The sequence below is a fragment of the Monodelphis domestica genome, chromosome 8 (assembly GCF_027887165.1).
Source record: "Monodelphis domestica isolate mMonDom1 chromosome 8, mMonDom1.pri, whole genome shotgun sequence".
NCBI classification, from domain to species: domain Eukaryota; kingdom Metazoa; phylum Chordata; class Mammalia; order Didelphimorphia; family Didelphidae; genus Monodelphis; species Monodelphis domestica.
In genome coordinates this window covers 36,120,296-36,139,894 of record NC_077234.1, presented here as the reverse complement: position 1 = coordinate 36,139,894, position 19,599 = coordinate 36,120,296, and the positions used below count along the sequence as shown (strand labels likewise).

The window sequence follows — 19,599 nt, the reverse complement described above, 5'->3', positions numbered from 1 at the left end:
CCATTTTAGTCTACAAACTAAATTTTTTTAACTTTTTGACTTTTAAAATTGTGATATTCACTTAAAAAATAAACTACACAACACAGCTTCTGTGAATGCAAATCCGATGGACTAAAAAGACTCATATTATCTAATGGGTGTAGGGACAAGGCACCACTCCATGAGTATTGACTGGAAACAGGAGTGGGATATGTATGTGGCATGAAAACAAATTTATTGACTCCCTCAGAATGAAATTCCTGAAGCATATGTACTTCAGTGAACAAGACTTTTCTTGTTAATGTTATTACTACAAGAGTCAGAGAGATAAATATTTATTTACTTATTTTGCCTTCGACCAATACAGAAAATAGGTAGCAGGACACCATTCCATCCCACCCTGATGGCAGTCAGTGTGGGATAGGCACCCCAAACTTCTGTCAATCTGACTAGGAATGGTCAAGGTGAGTGTTAAGAGTCAATATTCATTGGCTCCACAAAGTCTTGGGAAGATTTAGGCAGAATGTAGGCTGAGTTTCTTATTCCCAGGTGCTTGTTTTTGATCCAGATCTTCAATTTTTATTCTTATTCCCTTAATTATAGACTGTAGGAAGTAGCAATGACAACAGTCACATCTGGAAGCATTTAAAAATCAGTGGTATCCATCCCTTGCCTCAAAATAAAGAGCCTGATTTGTCATCTCTTGAGAAGCACCTAGGGTAAAGGAAAGGACACTGTTGGCAGTGGAGTCAATCTCTTTGTGAACTCTGGGTCTCTTCTTCTTGTTATTTGTCCAATCTGTCTCATTCCCCTCTGGACAAAGACTGTGCCAGGGAAATCAGCTTTCTCAACTCTGGAACTTTTGCTTTTAACCCCACACTAACTCTATTCTGACTGGTGTGTTAATGCCATGGCCCATCATATCTAGTTTTCCCAAGTCATGGTTCATCTTTTTGGTGGTTCCTTCTATCCTTTGCTGGATCACCATACACATTCTAACTCTTAATAGTGGGTAGACTGCAAGTTTCTACTCTGGGCCATATTTTACCTCTATTACTTCCATTTAATCAAATTTCATCAGGTCATATGGGTTCTATTATCTTCTTAAGGAAGATCTACATACATAGCTCTTGCCTCTTTCTTCTTTTTAAACCCTTACCTTCCATCTTGGAATCAATCCTGAGTATTGGTTCTAAGGCAGAAGAGCAGTAAGGGCTGAGGCAATGGAGGTTAAGTGACTTTCCTAGGGTCATCCATCTAGGAAATGTCTAGTTCCAAATTTGAACCCAGGACATCCCATATCTAGGCCTGTCTTGTCTCTTTCTTGTTCTACCATATTGCCTCACCACCTTCCAATTGGATACATTCCAATGACCTAGAGGCATCTCAAACTTAATGCACTAAAAAGAGAATTCATTATTGTCCCACCTAAATCTACATCTTTTATGTTTTTTTCTTTCCCTAGTACCATGATCTTTCTGGTCATCCAAGTAACAAACCTCAGTACCATTCTCAATTCTTGCCTCTCACATCAAATGAGTTGAGAGATGTTGTTGTTTCTCTATTCAATGTCTTTCCTTCACTCATGAGTGACTGAACTGTAGTTCAGATCCTTATCCCCTCTCACTGACTGTTGTAATTACTTACTCAGTGACTTCTTTGGCTCAAGACTCACTCCTTATCAATCCATCCTCACAAAGCTGCCATGAGTGTTCAAAGCAATTGTTCTAAAGTGCAGCTCTGACCATCTATACACTTACTTAAGAGTCATCAGTTTTTTTCTTGCCTCTAAGGAAAAATCCAATCTCTTCTGTTTGGCAGTGAAAGCCCTTTAGAATCAGACACATGTCTAACATTCTAGACTAATTACCCATTATTCCATGTTGGACACTCTATATTCCAAAGAAATTCATCTTGCTGATCTTCATATATGGCTTCCCATTTCCCATCTCTTCTTCTGTACAGATCATCATCCATACTTAGAAACCTTTCCTTCTCTAATCATTCTGGAGATTAATTTGGAATCATGCCAAAAGGACCATTAAAACTGTGTGTACCCTTTGACCTTGAATTACCACTACTAGGTCTATATCCCAAAGAGATCAAAGATGGGGGGTGGGAACTACTTATTAAAATAATTGTAATAGCTCTTTTTGTGGTGGCTAAGGATTGGAAACTGAAGAGATGGCCAATAGTTGGAGAACAGATGGACAAGTTGCATATAAATGATTGTAATGGAATATTATTGTGCCATTAGGAATGGAAAACAAGATGATAACAAAAAATCCCAGAAAGACTTATATGAAGTGATGCAAAGTGAAGTCAGCAGAACCAGGAGAATGTTGTATACTGTTAAATCTATAAACTATAATGATATTATAAATGACTTAACTATTATTAGCAATGCAAGAATCCAGGACAACTCTAACCCATTATAAAAAGACTATCCACTTCCATAGAAGGAACTGAAAGAATCTAGATACAAATTGAAATATATCAGTCTTCACTTTATTTCCTCCATGAATAAGCAATGTGTATCTTCCTTAACAACATGACAAACATGGAAATATGTGCTGTATGATAACAGATGTATAACCTATATAATATTACTTTGTCATCTTGAGTAGGTTAGAGGGGTGTGAGGGAGGGAGAGAACATGGATCACAAAATGTCAGAAAATAACTATTAAAATTGTATTGACATAAAAAAATAAAATCAAAAGAAAGTACTCGCTTTTCTCCTTTTTCTCTTACAATACCTAGCCTCCTTCTGAGTCCAGTGCAATAGCACATCGCACTTGAGGGTCATCCTAATCTCCATCCACTATTTCTCTCAAGCTCCAAGTATTGTCCCTGGAAATCACCCTGTCTTTGCTTTGTATTTTTTCTCCTATGAATTTATGTGCTCATTGTTTTCCCTGAAAAGAATATAAGCCCATTGGGGGTAGAGACAATTTCACTTTAGTCTTGGTATGGTCATCATGCAACACTGACACAAAGTAGGAGCTTAATAAATTCTTATTGATTACTTGATCTTTATTTCCAGTTCCTAGCACAAAGCAGAATCTTAAGAGATATTTAGAGTGAATGAATTTACCTTTCTTTGATGAGATCATAACATTTAACATCTCCTGTTGTTAAGCTTCATATCTTAACATATATGTAATATATGAATGCATGTGTATGATTGAAAATCTGTTATTATTACTTGATTTCTAATGATCATTAATACATCTCTTAAAATATATTATTGAGATTTAATTTTAACTTTTGCACATGCATGTATGCATGCATATAGACAGAGATGTATTTGCTTGTTTGATCAGAAGGAAACTGAGGACGAAGGCATGACTTAGATTTAATACCATAATTCTTTGGGAGTTAGAAATTTAAAAATAAATGAGGCCAGCTCTCCTTATTTTTAATCTTCACTATTCTCCAGTCCAAGCATTCTTCCCTTCAAGATAAACACCCAGTGATGAAGGATTCAATATTGAATTTTCTTCTACTTCTTTCCTAGATCACTTAATTGAACTGTCGTTACAGGTGCAAACAATTCTTTCTAGATTTATAATTGAAAACTGCTTGAGCCCATGTGTCCTGACCATATTTTAATGAATCCTTTTATTGAAGACATGTCTGCTTTGCCATATGGGAAGTAGCTTTCAAGATTTCCATTAGAGACCCTACTTCAGATGGGTTTATAACTCAGAAGTAAACCTTTGTGCCAGGTGGAAGCAGGGCAGAAAAGGCTTTAGCCTTAAGAGTACTTTGTTATTTCATAATAATAAATCAATTTCTCTTGAAGTTCAGAGTGCAATAACAATTTTCTCCCGATGTCACTGCCTTGCGGTTCTCCCATTTTATACAAACATCTACCGTTCACACATTTATAGCTATAGGAAGTGTTTGATTTGTGTTAGGGAATGGAGCTCAAGAGGAAATTGGCAGAACACTTTGTGCATAATATTAATGCAGCTTCTATAGAGGCTAACTCATGAAATCATAATATTTAGAGCTGAAAGGACTTTAGAGGTTACCTAATCTACCCTCCTCATTTTATAGATGGAAATACTAATGCTCATATAGGTTAAGTGACTGTTGTTTTATGACCATTCTCTTTATTGACATTTGCACACTGTTAGGGATTCTAAATCATTTTATAAGCATCTTTTGTCCTTTAATCCTAAGGTAACCTTAAGAGGTGTGTCCTATTGTTGGCCCCATTTTGTAGATAATGGAACTGAGGTTGAGGGAGAATATGTAGCTTGCAGAAATTTACATATCTAGAAAGTTCTTTGAGTAGGACTTGGACATGTCTTCTTTACTCCAAAATCAATACTCTATCCTCTGTGGTACGGCTGCCTCTCTAAAGCTGTGCAGGGGGTACGATAATTGCTCTGTGGCTTGCTATGTGTGCATCTTTCTCTATTTGTCCTTGTCATATTTTATGTCAATGGTGTCTTTTGAATTTTTACATTCTTCCTACCCTTTCAACAAGAACAGCTTCTTTTTTTTCCATATCACAGACTCAATTGGCATCAATATAAATTCAGGATAACAACAGCAAAAGCTTCTGAATCCATGACAAATCCAAGCAAATGTTCTTTTCAAAAAGGAGACCGAGTTCTTTCATGTGGCCTGTTGGAACTTCATACATTGCTGAAAGAATGAAATGCCCATGTTAATTGTTACCCCTTTCTAAGGTCCTCTGCCCTTGGAAAAAGTCCAGTCACATTTCCTTAGTTATGGCTTTGATCAAGATCTTTGAAACCTCACAGGACCTAGGGAACACAATGAAGTCATTATACCCAATGTACCAAGGTGATAATTTCATTTGCATGACGGAATAGAATGGGAAACAGAATCTAGGAGGCAGCCAGTTGGCTCAGTGGCCTGAAAGTCAGGACCAGAGATGGGAGATTCTGGGTTCAAATGTGGTTTAAGATACTTCCTAGCTGTGTGACCTTGGGCAAGTCACTTAACCCCCATTGCCTACCCCTTATCACTCTTCTGCCTTGGAACCAATACATGGTATTGATTCAAAGACAGAAGGAAAGGGTTTAATAAATGAATCTAAATGGACAACATTCTCAATATTCAGTCTTGAATTAAATGTTGAAACTGTAAATGAATTTTATGTTAGCAACTATACAGCTTTCTCTCAGTACCAAGAAAGACATTTTTAAGTTCCAATCCAAACCCACTATATTTCAACAGTGGTGGAAAAAAGTCCTACATATAAGTTCAAATCCCATTTCCAATGCTGACTACCTCAGTGATCATCAAATCACTAAATATCTCTGAGCCTACAGTTCCTATCTGCAAAATGAAAGATTTGTTGATGCATAGAAGGTCTTTGAGATTCCTTCCAGATCTAGATCTACAACCCCATACAACCAGTCATCACACTTTTCTAATCTAATCCAAACCAAAATAAACATATATTTAACATATGCTATTTTCAAAGGATAGTGATGTATACTGGGGGAAATATAAAAAAATAATCACAAAATGAATCTATGATCTAAAGGAGGCCAATGCCAGTAGGCATGTGTGTGTGTGTGTGTGTGTGTGTGTGTGTGTGTGCACTACAGCCAGATTGTGAAGGTCACCTACATTACAGAGAGACTCTTGTGCCTCAATGGAGGCAGGTGATATAAATAAAGGTGGGGGAAAGGGATCAAACAGTTCCTGTCCTCAAGGATCTTCCCTACATGTACAGGTCTATTAAAATAAACTACTCACTGTAATGTCAAAAATGTGAAAACACTAACAAAAGAGCATTGATTCAAGCATCTCTGTCCTGCTGGTTAGTTTTTGAATTCTTGCTCAAGGGAAAGGAAAACTAATCATCACATTAAGATTGCTTGAAGTACATAAACTTCATCATGAACAGGGCAAGAGGGAGAGTGGTAGCCTTTTGTGTGCTTCTTCACTGCATATCATTTTTAAGACATTTTATTAGTTAGGTCAGAATTGGACAACTTTTGTAACCAAGAAATTTAAGTGTTTGACTCACTCTCTCTGCCTGCCTGCCTGTCTGTCTGTCTGTCTGTCTCCCCCCCACACACACCTCTCTCTTTCTTTTCCTCCAACCCTCCCTCTCTCTCCCTTTTCCTCTCTTTCTCCCTTTTCTTCTCTTTCTCTCTCTCCCTTTTCCTCTTTCATCCTTTTCCTTTCTCTCTCTTTTCCTCTTTCATCCTTTTCCTTTCTCTCTCTTTTCCTCTTTCTCCCTTTTCCTTTCTCTCTCTCCCTTTTCCTTTCTTTTTCCCTTCTCTCTCTCTCTCTCTCTCTCTCTCTCTCTCTCTCTCTCTCTCTCTCTCTCTGTCTATCTCCACCTCTTTGTCTCTTTAATCTGTCTGTCTCTTTTTCTTGGTCCTTGCCATACCTTAAGTCATTTGTATCTTTTGTCTTTTCACATTCTACTCAACCTCTGAGCGAGAATAGCTTCCTTTCCTTCCATATCACAGACTGAACTGGCATCAATATAATTTAAGGACAAGAACAACAAAAGCTTCCAAATCCCTGACAAATCCAAGGAAATGTTCTTTTAAAAAAGGAAACTGACTTCTTTCATGTGGCCTGTTGGAACTTCATGCTCATATCATTGAACTTTTAATAAAAGGTGTCAACCACTGGATATTGTGACATGGGCTCCCAAAGAACTCGATTCTGCACTCTGTCACTGTCTCATAAAAAAAGACAATGTGTCTCAGTGAAAGGCTGCAGATGAGTAGAAAGCCAGGTCACTGAGGGACGATGGCTGCTGAGATAGGTGAGGCACCTGTCAACAGCTCACTCTCTGCTTTCTTTCTTCCCCAGGAACCATCACATTGCCCAGACTCCAGGCAGAGCTCTTTTTTGCACATACCCAGCACAGAAAATTATACTTATTATTGCCACAATCTCAAAAAGGCAAATTATTATTATTATTATTCATTCCCATGGCCTACTTTCACACAGAACAATTATGACTTCAAATTAGAAATAACACTGTTTCATATAAAAGTTCCCCCACATTTATGGAAATAGGGAGCTGTCATTCTCCAGAGCAGGAGAACCCTTCAGTTTGAGGTTCCAAGGCAGGTGGCATGCAGATAACTAAAACAAATGGAACTTGGATGAAGGTTTCAAAATGCAGCATTCTGCCACAAAAGGAGGAAGTTTCTAGTCCAAATGGTTAATTAGTCACAAACCATGATGCTCCTGCCTGCATGCATGCCTTGTAAATGGGGAGCTGTCAATAAATGATGAAGAAAGTAGCATACGGAACATCACCATGCAAAACTACTACTCATAATTGCATTACCCTCTAATATTTATTTATTTTTGCTATTTTGCTGTGACTTTTTCATGCCTTCTACATTAATGATCTTGCAAGCAAAGAAGTAAACATTTCTTAAGAAGCACTTGCAATTTGTTAAGCATTCTGCTAATTAAAGGGGATCCAAAGAAAGTTAAAAACAGTCTGACCTCAAGGTGGTTGCGTTCTAGTAGAAGAGACATAAACAATAGCCAAGTACAGGATACATAAACAATAGATGGATACCACTGCCAGGTCTATATCCCAAAAAGATCAAAGAAAAAGGAAATGGTTCTATATTCACAAAAATACTTATAGCATCTTTTTGTGGTAGCAAAGAATTGAAAATTGAAATGACCGTCAGTTGGTGAATGTCTGAACAATTTCTGATATATGATTTTTATAAGAGAATGCTATTGTGCTATGAGAAATGATGAGCAATGTGGTTTCAGAAAAATCTGAAAAGACTTATATGAACTGGTGTAAAGTAAAATAAGCAGAGTCAAAAAAAAAATTGTACACAGTAACTAAGCCATTCTCAGAAATACAATGATTTAAAACAATTCCAAATGATTCATGGTAAAAAATACTATACCCTTCCAGAGAAAGAATTGATGGAGTCTGAATGTAGATTGATACATTTTTACTCTTTTTTCCCCTTCCTCCCTTCTTTCTATCCTTTCTTCCTCCCTCCCTTTCTTTCTTTCTCTCTTCCTTTCTTCAACATGGCTAATATAGAAATTTATTTTTGTGACTGTACATTATTATCTATATCAAAGGAGGTGTAAGATTTGGAACTCAAAAATTATTTTAAAAATAAATGTTATTTTTTATATTTATTTGGTAAAACAAAATTATTATTAAAAACAAGAAAAGATGGAAGAGTATATTCATTTTGGACAAAGTAAAATAGCCTCCTATGGTGGTAGGTAAATGGGGAAGTCAAGAAGACAAAATTCTGGAATCAAAAAGACAGAGTTTAGACCCAGCCTCAGAAAATTACTAGCTGTATGAACCTAGGCAAATTATATTCTCTCAACCTTAGTTTTGCCTTCTTGAAAATAAAGGTAATAGCGATGTGATCACTGAGCTCAATAATCCTTATTGGCTCTGTATTGCCTTTAATATAAATACAAACCTTTCAGCTTGGCATTAGACTAGCTAAAGTGACCTTCCAGTTTTTCTCTCTAGGTGGCATTTTATCCTAATATCGATCATCTCATTCTCTTTCAAAAGTCATCACCATGCCGGGAATATACTCCATTCTCACATACTCCTTTGATCCCTATGTTTATTTCAAGCCTTAGTTCATCTGTTATATCTTGAGAGAAGCTTTCCCCCATTCCCCTAATGTTAAAAGTTCTCTGCCTTCACCAATTTTCATGGACATGCTTCTCTGAAGACTGAAGGGCTGGCTAAAGTTGTCCAGGAAAAAGAGTCTTGTCTCTAACTCATTCTGACTGTGTGATTCCAGGTCAGTCACTTAAATAACAAATGCTCTAGACATTTCTTGAAGACTATAAATGGCAGAGGTAAGCTAGGTGGCACAGTGACAGACTATAGTCAGGAAGGCTTCTCATCCTGAGTTCAAATCAGACCTCAGATGCATATTTGCCGTGTGACCCTGGACAAGTCACTTAAGCCTATTTGGAAAATTTTGGAAAATAAGCTGGAGAAGGATATGGAAAACAACTCCAGTGTCTTTGCCAAAAAATCACAAACGGGGTCACAAAGAGTTGGATATGATTGAAAAATGATTGAATAAAAATGGAAATAAATTGAAGAATAGTTTCTGATCAATATCAGAGGAGAATTTCTCCTCTGCAAGTCCCTTTTGCAATTAAAATAAGTTCCTCCTAAACCAGTCACCAGCACTTCTCAGTGTGAATTTTATATCTCCACAACGAATCGAAATTTCATGAAGATAATATTTCTTTTTTTTATTTGTTTTGCCTTTGTGTACTTAGTCTGGAACTTGTACCAATCTTGCTACATTTTAGGCACCTAATAAGTGCTTGTTTATTTGAATTAGACAATGATCAAAGACAGAGAAATTGGGAATGTTCATATATTCTTCTTAAGAGAATAGCATCCTATATGCTATAAATGGCTAGTCAATTTGAAGTATTTCCAATACAATTAATATTAACATTCCATTGAATTTAATTTATTTTTCAAGATTTCCAAAGGTACTTTGGGAGCTGACAATGATGTAGATATTCAATTTCATGAAAATCCTGCTAAGAAAAGACCAAGGAAAAAGAGTTTCTGTAACCCAGCAGGACTCTAAGTGTTCACCTCTTCAGTATATAATTAGGTAATAATGGCAAAAATAGAAATAAGAGTAATAACTGACTTCAATAGCTCTTGAGTATTTTCTATACATTATTACATTCAATCTTCATAAACACTCCATGAGACAGTCATTCCTGGCATTATAGTTCCTGAGGCCCAACACTCCCCCACAAAAGTCCTCTAGGTATGGCTCATTGTAGGGTAGAGTTAACTCCAGGTGCTTGATGACTCCAGTGGCTAAACTTTCATCTCTGGAGCATCCTCACAAATGAAGAGAGCTTCAAGGAAGGAAGCATCACAAGGTGGAGAATGATTACTGGACTTCAATTTAGTAGCGATTTAGGGACTTCAATCTCTTAGGTATTCTAGCTTTGTGTTATGAAAGAAATATTACAGGCTTTCTGCACTACAGTTTGCTCATCTGTAAAATAGGTATAACTATATCTATTATAACTACTTTTCAGGGTGACTATTTTTTATCTTCTCCAGAAATGTGATTCCAGCTATAAAAGGAGCTCTCTGTGAGGAAGCTCCTTATGCCAAGGAATATCAGCAATGATTTAAAAGTTTATCATTTGACAGATTTTTCTCCTGAGATATCAAGTGATTTTCCCAGGGTTGTATCATCAGTATTTGTCAGCAATAAGACATGAAATACAATTGAGAAATATAATTTTTTTTGTAGAAAGATCAATCAGATACTTAAGGATACAATTTAAAAACCAATTCAATTCAATTAAATATTCCTTTTTCATTTTTAAAATAACAATGCTTAAAATCTTAATTGATAAATAATAAAAATGAGAAGTTCTTTCATGAGGCTTTTGTTGCTCTACTGAGTCAAATGGTTTCTTAAAATTAAAAATAGTAAAAAAAATAGTAAAAATAGTAAGCAAAATGTACTGGAGTATGCTCTAACCTTGTTTACTTTCTTTTCTTCTTTCTTTTTTTAACCTTTTCCTTCCATCTTAGAATCAATATTGTGTATTGGTTCCAAGGTAAGGCTGGTAAGGGCTAGGCAATATGGGTTAAGGGACTTGCCCAGAGTCACACATACAGGGAGTGTCTGAGTCCAGATTTGAACCTAAGACCTCCTATCTCTAAGCCTGACTCCCAATCCACTGAGGTACCCAGCTGCCCCTATATATATGACAACTCACCTAGGGAAAGACCATATAGTATAGGAAAGACAATATTGGGTAAAAGTTTAAAGGACACAGACTCATCTACCCTGGCTTCCTACCATCTCTAAGACCTTGAATAAGTCATAACTTTTCTACACCTTGTTTTTCTCAAATGTAAAATTAAAATGATGAAACAGAAAGATTGCTGAAAAAATTTTCTTTCTACCTTTCCATGAAGAGTGGATGCATAGATTTCTTAAGATAAAAATGGAAAATTGGAGTGTTGAAGAACTGGAATCACTTAATCTGGTAAGCTCCAATTTGTTGAGGTTAAAATAATCTGAAACAATCAATGATATCCAAATATTTTTTATAGTTCTTTTTTTCCTTATCCTTATCAATCACATTTTTAGAGTAATTAGTGAAAGAAAGCAGGGAATTCTGCTGATTAATAACAAAATCATTATACTTGAGTTCTGGAAAGTTTGGCTTATAAAGTCCATACAGCAACACAAAGTTGAAAGCATAGTGGTCAAGGTCTCTACCAATAGGATGATTATGTTTTGTTTTGTTTTGTTTTTCTAAGCAAAGCCCAACTAGATAAGAGATGCCTTCTCCTTAGGTAAAAACAGCTGAGGAAGGATAATGATGGAGAAACTAATTCCATTGAGTTAGCTGAGATAAAGCAACAGAGTAGAGACAGTGGTTTCATGTCCCTAATGCATATACACAGACACATGGGTGTTATTAGATTGCTAAAGGAGAGCCATCCATCCATCCATCTATCTATCTGTCTATCTATCTATCTATCTGTCTGTCTATCTATCTATCTATCTATCTCTCTATCTATCTATCTATCTATCTATCTATCTATCCATCCATCCATCCTTCTATACATCTATATGACTATCTCTTCTCTTGTTCCAAAAGTTTAATAGTTTTAATTAATCAATATCAATGTCCATCTATATAGGGAAATATGTGTATAACTACATTAAGGTTTTATGTATCCTCTATACATATTATATATTTAGGCACAAATATATACACATTGTCAGATATACATATATACACATCTGACATCTGTTTTACTATCATTTCCTCTGAGCATTCAATGTCAATGGGCTGGCTTAAATCAGTGCACTGCATATTGTCAATGAGCTAATTCTCTTGTCACTACTCATTACCCATCTCACTTCAGAAAAGGATTCATGGCTTCTTTTTCATAATTGGGAACTTTCTTTTTGGAGTCCTGACTGATCTCTGGATCTCAAGATATCTGATTAGCCCAACAAAAGATACAGAGAGAGAAAAATAAGTGAATTCCATTCTCAAGAATATCTTTTCCAGTTTATTTCCTTCCTGACCATGGTTGGAAATACCCAGTGGAGAAAGATGAAAGCATAGACCTCCTTTGAAAATTATGTGTGTTTTTTCCTTTGCATAGATGATAAGGCAGACTATGGGTTGGTTACTGGCCTCTTCTTCCACCTGTCTCCTCCAGTTGAAAGAAACATAAGCAACATAATTGCTTGAGCCCTTTCCTGCCCTTCACGGTGCTGAACATATACAGCTCTGAAAACACAGCTTTCCTAACGGAGAAGATTTGTTGCCTTTGGAAGGAGTATTCTGCACTCTAATTGACAGGGAGTGTGAGGAGACAGGAAAGGTCTTTAAATCGCTCTGTGGTTGCTTCTAAAAGGAAGGAATGGGGAAATCAGAATAAGGAAAATGAAAAGCCCACCTGTAATTTCTGTTTTTTGTTTCCTGCTGCCTAATTCCATTTCAAGACATGCCCAAACATCCCATCTTTGCCTTTAAGCATTCTTCTTATGTGCTATTTTGTAGTCAGGCATAGTCACAAACAGAAGTGGTTTTCAGATTTATGATCTGACCTACATCTCTTCAGAGTGATCTTCGAGTGGGAAGGATAAATATATTTTCAGCAGCATCTGCTAATACATTAGTGACAGTGAATGATAGGGCCCAGATTTGGTCCACTGAATAGAAACACAGAAACCTACATAGATATAGGGTAAGATGATATTTTATCTTTCTATCCTCAAAGGAATGCACATATATGACTAAATGAAGACACACATCTATTTATACATAGATGTTTACTATGTACATGAGAATACATATGTGTGAAACAGAATATCTTCATACAAAATATATAATGATCAGTAAAGGGAAAATATAAAGTTTAAAGCATATATTATATATTTCTATGTATATGAAACCATTTAAAGAATACAAGTGTGTCTATACCAATATAGAATTTTCAAATTCATATCAGACTTCATATGATTTTATATGTATATGCAACATTAAAGATACATTTATGCACATATATGTGCATTGTGTGTATTTGTATCTTTGTGTGTTTAACCACATATGTATGTACATGTATATGGGATACCATAAAACCCTGAAATATATATAACACATATATGAAGTTTAAATATATTTACATACATATACATATAGGTATCTCTGTCTTTTTATATTTCACAACCTTTTTGTAATAGTAGCCTTTTTTACATCCTATTCTTGCCAGGTGATTTATCTTCAATTCAAGATACTCCAATATATGACTTACTCAAGTACAGTTCATCATGCACATAAGCATTTTTTTTCAATATACTTAATGAACATAGATTCAGCACTATAGTGAGTCAATGTTAGTTAACCTTTTAACTATCCTTATATGTAAGGCTTTGAGTTAAATCCTATAAATATAAAGAAATGGGTTATTTTTTATAGTTTCTATTCTTGAAGTCCTGAATCATGAATTCTATATCTAGATTCCCAAACAGCTTTAAATATATGTACAATAATCATATATTTGATGGCATAGGTCCCTTAATTATCAGAATGTATAAATAATGCATTTTCAGATTCTTTGACCTGAGACTATAGAAAAAGCCCATTTTCTATGCAGTCGATACATGTTACAAATTTGAGGTAGTTTTCAAATGAAGAAGCCCATTTCCCTTCTTCTCCTCACCTCCATCTATATTCTTTCTCCCATTCTTGACTGCCTCCAATAATTACGATGTTCACACACTCAAAGGTCTCATCAATTAGAGGTGGGAAGGAAGATCTTGTCTTCCCAACAAATTTGAAAAAACGATGAGAACTGTTAAGTAGGTCCTAGTTCATGAAGTGTCTCCTGTATATAAGGAAGAATCAAGCACTTCCATCTCTGGAGGAATTCTTTCTTTGTGGGCCTATGAATTGGGTTTATGTTTTTATTCTGTGTATAGGTCCTTAACCTTGGGGAAATGAAGAGTAGCCTTAAAGAAAGAAGCCCATTAGATTAGGGGAAAGAGTGTCCTAAATAGGAGAGACCAGCTGCCAATTTTGGTCATCATTCACTTGTTCTTTGTAATGAAAGCAAGGATGAGTGGACCATTCCAAAATGTAATCCCAACAAATATGGCTTCAAAGACTTTTTTTAAGGTGAGGTTACTCCTGCCTTGATTTGATTACATATTTCTTACAAAATCATTCATGTAGAAAGCATTTGCTACTAAGAAATGGAGATGAAATGAAAAATATTTTCTGTCCTGTCTCTAATAACCCTGATAAATCTTCCAATATGACTTAAGGAACTCATGACCTCCTAGAGGGGAATTAAGAACTTTCCTTTAAAGATATTCTTTAAGTAAAATATTTGATATATTTCCTTTCTCTTTTCATCAATATGATTTCTCTAAACTTGTACCAGCTCTATGTACATTAAAACATTATTTTATACAAACAAAAAAAGGAAGGAAACCGATAATTACTGTGCCTGTGAATTTATATAATCTACTGGCCTTCTATCAAGAAAAGTGTAAAAGGATCAACAGTTCTCTAAAACTAAGATTAGTAATATTGTGCAGTATGAATTCTAATATCTTTTTAATGTTGAATTTATTGATTATAATTATCATACAGAGTTTTTTCCTCTTGGTTCTACTTTCTTCCCCTTTGCATCAATTCATATAAACATTCCCATGTTTCTCTGATACCTTGTATATATCATTTCTTATAATTCAATAAAATTCCATTTAAATCATACTCCGTAATAAGTTAAGCCACTCTCTGTTAGGCATCCATTCTAATTTCAAGTCTTTTGCTACTACAGTTATTTTTTGGTGTCTATAAATGACACATTTTTTACTTTTCATTTAGTCCCTTGGAATATATACACAATAGTGGGATCACTGGGTTAAAAGGGAAGAATAGTTCATTATTTTTCTTGTGATTCCAAATCAGTTTTCAGAATGGAAGGAATGATTTGTATGTCATCCAACACAGTTATAAGTGTGCCTGACTTCTCAAACCTCATCATGTAATCACTCTTCCTATATTTTATCTCTGTCAATTTTACGGTTGTGAAGCAGAAATTCCTCGTTGTTTTAACTTTTGTTTCTTTTATTTTTAATGATTTATTTAATTACATAGTTGATATTAACACACACATACATATATATATATATATATATCTTATATAATTCAAGTATCCTTTCATGTATCATTTATCTTATGGGGAGACAGCGAGGGGCAGAAACTCAGTTAGAGAAGGAGGGAGACAGACAGAAACAGAAACACAGGGAGAGAAAAGGAATATTATTCTTCAGAAATGTAAATTCTTATTTCCTTTTTCTTTCAAATTTTTTCACTACCTCTCAGACACTTGTCTGCGATCTGTACACTCAAGTAAGCTTCTAGGAGAAATGCCTTTTATAAAGGCTAATCGCCCTGTTCTAGCTCACAACCACAAAAGTACTGGCAAAATTACCTGCCTCTTCAGCCGTCATAACCTACTGTTCAAAAATTATCTGTCTTGTTTCCTTCCAGAACCCCTTCCAACTTGACATTTCTTAATATGACCTTGTCTTCCAGGGAAACCCATTTGATTTCTCAGCCCTCTATCCCTGGGGCTATTCTTAGAACCTTATCACATTCATCAATCACTATCTCCAGTTCCCCAATTTTCTCCCCATTTCTCATTGAGAGGCATTTAAAGCTTGTCTTAAGCTTTTAAACCTCTTATCCTTACCAGCCTGACCCACACTAAGCTTTTCTCATATACATTCTCTGAGCTCTCACTGGGCTGTGGTTTACAAGTCATATACATTATTTTTCCCCATCAGGAAGGCAAAAGAGTTAGGTTGCAATGTCAAATTCTCCCTAGACCTAGTTGGAGGCAGAGTCTGGCTTGCAAACACATAGAATGCCAATCTTTTTTATATTATTATCAAAGGCAAATTGAGGCTTAACACTGCCAAAAATGAAGGCCCCTGAGATCCTCCATCTTCTTTTCATCTGCTCAAATGATTTTGACATGAATTCCTTTGACTAGAGCTTTTAAATTGTGGTCCTGTCTGATTTTTTTAAAAACACAGAATTTCTTATTTAATCTTCCTCATTTAAAACAGCTCGGGAGAAATGGAAAAACCTGGAGAAATGAATGTTGTCATCTTTGAGGATGGACAACGTGTTTCATTGGAATTAAAGGATGAGGACCTTTCCTGTTCAGCCTGCTTTGGGTGGTGGGAGAAAGGCAGACAGCAAAAATCTGCCATTTTATCTGGAGTGATTCTTGCAGTTTTCCCCTCCCCTTTCCCCAACACACACACACACACACACACACACACACACACACACACACACACACATACACAACCTGATAGATGGAGTGTCAGTGAGTGTGTGTGTGTACTCATGGTGTTTCTACACATTTGTTCTAATCTTTGCTATAGCCTATACCTTGAAGAGAAAGAATTTGAGATAGAGAATTCTGAGTGAGAAGTGCTTTAGTGAGAGCATAGAATTCAATAAAATACCAGCTTCCTTACTTCTTAAAAACACATAACTTGTCACTTGAATGACTCAAAATTCAAAAATGAACATGACACAAAGAATAAAACTAGAGCTTGGTCAAACATAGTCAAATTGATCAAGTAAAGAAATGAATGAACAAAAAAGAAAGGAAGAAAAAGAGGGGAAAGAAGAAGAGAAAATGAGAGGAGAAAGAAAGAAAGAAAGAAAGAAAGAAAGAAAGAAAGAAAGAAAGAAAGAAAGAAAGAAAGAAAGAAAGAAAGAAAGAAAGAAAGAAAGAAAGAAAGAAAGAAAGAAAGAAAGAAAGAAAGAAAGAAAGAAAGAAAGAAAGAAAGAAAGAAAGAAAGAAAGAAAGAAAGAAAGAAAGGAAGGAAGAAAGGAAGAAAGAAAGGAAGAAAGAAAGGAAGGAAGGAAGGAAGGAAGGAAGGAAGGAAGGAAGGAAGGAAGGAAGGAAGGAAGGAAGGAAGGAAGGAAGGAAGGAAGGAAGGAAGGAAGGAAGGAAGGAAGGAAGGAAGATTCATTTTGTAGAATCAGAACAAGATGTTAGGAATTCATCAAGAAAAATTATTCTTACAAAGAGCTATGATTCTAATGGAGAAAGACAACACCAATAAAGGAGTTGGGGCAAAGGAAAAGGAAGGGACCTTGGAGACAGAGAGAGAGACAGAGACAGAGAGAGATAGAGAGAGAGACAGACAGACAGAGACACAGACAGAGACAGACTGAGAGAGGCAGACACAGAGACAGATAGAGGCAGAGATACAGAGAAAGACAGAAACAGACAGAGAAATAGAGAGAAAGAAAGAGACAGACAGACAGATAAAGACAGAGAGACAGAGACAGAGATAGAGGGTGTATCTGTGCATTGGTGGGGGTTATCATAGGGCCTGTGAGTAGAGGCTCTTCTGGTGGTTAATTATCCCTCCCTTTTTAATAGCATGGTTTATCTTGATTTAATTATCAGCTCCAGAGAAATAGGTAGAAATTTGAGTGATAATGGGAAGAAAAGGTGAAAGGGAAGAAGAGTTCTACCCATTTATAGTTAGTCATGGCAGAAGACAAGATGCCCAGGTGAGCCTGGGCTTGTGGTCTGGGACCAGCTAGATATAGAGGAGTAAATATATATTTTATTCACTCACCGATCCGGACAGCTCAATGCCAAGATAGGATTTCCAAACTGAGCTGATATCTCCTTCAGGGACAGTACACTAAGTAACTATCCTAAACTAGGCAGGCATATGCCCTCAAGGCTATGCCCACTGCTAAACTTATTCTAGGAGTAAACCCACCTTGGGCCAAATTTATTCTTTCTCTTCTTGGCCACAGGCATCTCACAACTCCAGTCATTTTGCAAAAGTGGTATATTTCAATGGTTAAAAGAAATATTTTTTCCTAGGATATTTGAAACTTTAAGTACAAAGATTCTCTTATATCTATCTTTGTACAGATATGTATCTTAATGGAAAACTACTGGGTTTTGAATTGGGAAGATTAATTCTCATAGGATTATTATGGTATTTGTATAAGCTTGAATGGGCCACATAAGCTCCATAAGTCTCAGTTTCCTCATCTGCAAAATCAGGAGCCACTGACTACTGGATGGCTTCTCAGATTCCTTCCACCTCTAAATCTAAAATCACGTGACAATCCTAATTTCTTACAAAGTTCTAAGGTGAAAACTCCCTAGAGTAACTGGGAGGTTAAGTGATCTGTCCAGTGTCACACAGCTAGTATTGGTAAGCCTTGCTTGAGCCCATGTAAATCTAACTAGAAGTCCACCAGATTCTGCACTGAAGTTCATTTATTTATTCATTCATTAACTCATTTTTAATATTGATGTAATTTTTTTTGTTTCATACTCTCCTTCTCTTTACTCTCCTCTCTCACCCATTAAGAAAGTGAGCATTTATTATACATGTGAAGTCACACAAAACAGATTTAATCTGGAACTTCACAAGATCTAACTGATTATTGGATTCAAAGACTGAATAGACAGAATTCGATTATGGTGCTGACTCAGTGCAAACTCTCAATACAAACTTTCTATCCTGCTGTATTTTATCCAGTGTTAAAGTACACCAATCTTAAAGGGGCAGATTGGGATTGAGGTGTATCCAAAAGTAGCTCACCGGGATGTCATGAGAAGATGATTTTTTAAAAAATGACAATTAGTAGGAATTGAATGTGAATTCTAATAATAAGGTTCAAAACCCAGAAGGCATCTGGACAGAGTTGGGCAGATATGGCTAGACCACAATTTGCTCAATAAGAGATTGAAGGCTTAGTAGAATGATATTTGTATATTAGTCAAGAGAAATAAAGATAATGGTACCTAGAGCAAGGGATGTAAAAGTACAGTAGAAAATGTACTAGATTTGGAGTCAGAGGCTCTGATTTCAAATTCTGATTCTGCTCTTTCCTAATATACAATAAGATCTTAATGGAACAAATCACTGAAGCTCGATGTACCTGTTTTTTCATCCATAAAGTGAGAAGACTAGATTAGAGGATTTCTAGGGGCAGCTAGGTAGCTCAATAGATTGTGAGTCAGGTGTAGCAATTGGAGGACCTAGATTAGTATCTCACTCTAACACTTCCTAGCTTTGTCACCCTGGGCAAGTCACTTAATTCCAATTTACCTGGCTCTTATAACTCTTCTGCCTTGGAACAAATATTCAGTATTAATCCCGAGATGAGAGGTAAGTGTTTAAAAAAAAGAATAAATGATTTATCACTTGTCTTATAATTTAGATTCTATGAGAATATTTGGTTCAGTGAAAAGTGATCAAGATTTATTTATTTATTTATTTGTGCACCTACATATTTTTAAATATTTTAATATATTTTATTTCATTAAACATTTCCCAATTACATGTAAAAAGAATTTTTAACATTCACTTTTTCAAAATTGGGAGTTCCCAATTCTCCCCCTTCTTCCCACCCTTTACCTCCTCACCCTTGGGAAGTCTAGTCTAGCAGTATGATATTTATTCTACATATGAAGTCATACAAAACGTTTTTTCATACTAGCCATGTTGCAAAAGAAAACACAGACCAAAAA

General features: G+C 35.8%; 1 protein-coding gene and 1 long non-coding RNA gene across 14 annotated transcripts in view; both read right to left on the bottom strand.

The window, feature by feature from the left end:
• The window catches only part of NLGN1 (neuroligin 1), a 1,017,320-nt gene that overhangs the window by 437,095 nt on the left and 560,626 nt on the right, over positions 1–19,599 (bottom strand).
• Positions 299–2,396, bottom strand: LOC103097976 (uncharacterized). The gene is made up of 2 exons (XR_471838.3): positions 1,627–2,396; positions 299–693 (listed from the first exon to the last, which is right to left on the bottom strand). It is a non-coding gene; the product is annotated as an uncharacterized LOC103097976 (long non-coding RNA).